This window comes from Sinocyclocheilus rhinocerous, unplaced genomic scaffold, assembly GCF_001515625.1.
Source record: "Sinocyclocheilus rhinocerous isolate Xijiao unplaced genomic scaffold, SAMN03320098_v1.1 scaffold760, whole genome shotgun sequence".
Lineage (NCBI taxonomy): Eukaryota > Metazoa > Chordata > Actinopteri > Cypriniformes > Cyprinidae > Sinocyclocheilus > Sinocyclocheilus rhinocerous.
The window spans coordinates 1,063,492-1,067,079 of NW_015667422.1; the positions used below are offsets into that span (position 1 = coordinate 1,063,492).

A 3,588-nucleotide genomic window follows, 5' to 3' on the forward strand; every position below is an offset into this window, starting at 1 on the left:
ACACGATCCTTCAGAAATCATTCTAATATGCTGATTTGCTGCTCAAGACACATTTTTATTATTATCAGTGTTGAAAACAGTTACACATATTTTTTTGGATTCTTTGATGAATAAAAATCTTTTGTATTATTATAAATATCTTGACTGTCATATCTTGACTATTAGTGAGGCCAAACTTTTGAATGGTAATGTTTGTGTATTGGTTGAGCAGGCAATTTTATTTACTTTACATGCAGGTTTATCAACATAGAAATAAGAAACGTGCAGTTTGAGGAATCACTCTTTGAGAACTGTTATTTTGAGGACATCAGATCAACAGACACCTTCTTTGAGAACTGCACCCTTAAAAACACAGTTTTCTACAATACTGGTATTCAACTCGTACATTTTTTGAATATATTATATGTGACCCTGGACCACAAAACCTTATGGACCACAAAACCAGTCATAAGGGTTTAGTCAAAAGATTTATACATCATCTGAACACTGAATAAATAAGCTTTCCATTGATTGATGGTTTGTTAGGATAGAATAATAATAAGAATTTTTGGCCGAGGTATATCTATTTGAAAATCTGGAATCTGAGGGTGCAAAAAAAATCCAAATATTGAGAAAATCACCTTTAAAGTTGTCCAAATGAAGTTCTTAGCAATGCATATTACTAATCAAAAGTTAAGTTTTAATATATTTACAGTAGGAAATGTACAAAATATATTTATGGAACATGATCTTTACTTAATATCCTAATGATTTTTGGCATAAAAGAAAAATCTATAATTTTGACCCATACAATGTATTGTTGGCTATTGCTACAAATATACCCAAGCGACTTAAGACTGGTTTTGTGCTCCAGGGTCACATACTGTATATTAACCATGAGCCCATTAGATATTTCAATGGTTATTTTGGGTTTCCTTTGATTACTGTTATTTTACAATGTTTTTGTTACGTTTCTTGCAGACCTGTGGGAAGATTCCAAGTTCATTAACTGTAAGCTGGAAAATACAACATTTCTGCACCCCAAAAAAGGCTGCCATCTAAATTTCCAAGAGGAAAACGACACCCTGATCTATCTGGTCAGCTTCCTGGGCAGTTTGTCTGTATTACCGGGCAACATCATAGCAGGTCTATTAATGGATAAAATAGGACGACTTAAAATTATAGGTGAGTGGTTACACAAAACTGTTATGGATTTGTCAATACCTTTCAATGGGTTTATAGTATCTAAATGAATTGTGTGTGTGTTTGTTTGCAGGGGGGTCCATGTTAGGCTCGGCTGGCTGCACATTCTTCGTGCTCCTGTGCTTCAGTCAGTGGGCTGTCGTCCTCTTCCACTGCCTCTTCTTCGCAGCCAGTGCTGCAGCTTGGAACGGCATTGAGGTCGTCACACTGGAGCTCTATCCAACCTCGAAAAGGTACAAAAGATCTGTCACCAAAAGACATCTCTAATACTTCAAATTCATACAAGACAGATGAGAAAACATTTGAAAGCATTTGTTGAACTACTCTAGAATTTAAAAGATTTTTTAAATGTTTTGAATGAAGCCTCTTATGTTCAACAAGGCTGCATTTTTTTAAATCAAAAATACAGTCAAAACAGTAATATTGTGAAATATTATTACAATTAAAAAAAAAAAAAATTCTAATTAAATATATTTTAAAATGTAATTTATTCCCGTGATGCAAAGCTGAAATTTCAGTCTTCAGCGTCACATGATGCTTCAGAAATCATTCTAAGATGCTTGATGTTTTGATGATTTGGAGCTCAAAAACCATTTCTTAATTATATCAATATTGAAAAAAGTGCTGGTTAATATTTTTATGAAAATTGATGTATTTTTTTTTAGGATTCTAATCTGAAAAAGTTCAAAAGAACAGCATTTATTAGAAACTATTATTTATAATTATAAAGGTCTTTACCGTCACTTTTGATCAAATTAATACGTCCTTTCTGAAAAAAACTTACATGGTTTGTAAACGGTAGCATAAATCCCCGATGGATTTAGATCATTCAAATTCTTTAGATATGATAATGTGGTCAACATGTAAAGCATAAAAAAATAAATAAATATATATATATATATATATATATATACAGTATATAAATCATGTTTTTGAACATTCTCCTTCGTTAGAATATATATATCATATTTATTTGATTTATTTATGAAATTGAGGCTGTAAGAGACAGAAGGATGTTCAATATGTTTTGTTAATCTATTTACCGTTTGTTATTTTTTATTATTACTATTATTATTATTATTATTATTTAGTTTCTTCTTTAATTCTCTTTTGTTTATTATTTTGTGAAGTGAACAGTCCATTTAATATATTGTACAGTCTATAAGTTCATGAAATAATTTTCACACCTTTCCAAACGTTTTTGTCTGTTAATTTGTAGAAAGACATTTTTTCACTATGATCTGAACAATCCAGGTAGACAACAGAGCAACATATTAAACAACCTGAACCTCTATGCCTTATAACCTCATTTACTTCAAAGTAAACATGATGTTGACTCTGAATAAAGCTATGAAGTATGTATGCTACTCTTCTTCCACACTGTGCTCACTCATCCATGGTTTGTGTCCTCAGAGCCACAGCTTTCGGTGTGCTGAATGGCACATGTAAACTGGCAGCTATCATTAGCACTTTCATCTTTGGCAAGTTTAGCGGCATCACCAAGATCATCCCCATCATCCTGTCCTTCTCAGCGCTAGTGTGCGGAGGACTGCTAGCGTTTAAGTTGCCTGAGACACGAGAGGTCATTCTTCAGTGAAAAAGCCAAACTCCTCAAGGCCTCAGCGTTGGGTCCAGCTGAACACTGGATGACCACATGTTGGACTGCAGAACACTGCCAGCTAAAGGGCTGAATCATGTCAAGCTGATATGGTGTCATGTTAGAACCATTGTACCTTAGTATTACTTTCATAGTATTACTTCTTTTAAACTAAAGTTGTAGAGCATATGTTTGTTTAAAGTGTTCACAGTGGCTATATTTTGAGTAAGGAATCCAAAATGTGGAAATATATGTGACCCTGGACCACAAAACCAGTCATAAGGGTAAATTTTTCGAAATTGAGATTCATCTGATATCAAATTCCCTTTTTATATTGAAACACATAGTAACTTTGTAAGTTCAATCTTTAAATGACATCTCTGCATTTTACTTTTATTTAATATGTAAAAAGTGAGTTATTTTTGCTGCAGAAATCGTTATCACCAACTTCATCTACTCACCAGCTTTTGGTCATCTGCTAGTTTTTGTTGTGTTGTATTTGTTAATACTGTGGTATATATTGATTTCACATTAGATAATTATATTTTCACTGTGTTTTAACTCTTATGTTCTCGGATTCCCATCTTTTTAACCAGGGATGCACCGATACCGATACTGGTATCGGTATCGGGCCCGATACTGAGCTCCTGTACTCGTACTCGTACTCGTACTCGTTAAAATGCCCCTATACCAAACGCGGATACCACACAGCATGTGATAAGCGCGTATTCAAACAAAGAAACACCAACAACAGAACAACAGACAGCAGAATGGAGTTAAGGATGTCTACTACGAAGTATATGTATGCA

The 3,588-nt window shown here is 33.6% G+C and overlaps 1 pseudogene; it reads left to right on the plus strand.

The window, feature by feature from the left end:
• Window positions 1–3,013, plus strand: part of LOC107733959 (synaptic vesicle glycoprotein 2B-like) — a 14,487-nt pseudogene extending 11,474 nt beyond the window's left edge.
• Window positions 3,014–3,588: the final 575 nt, after the last annotated feature.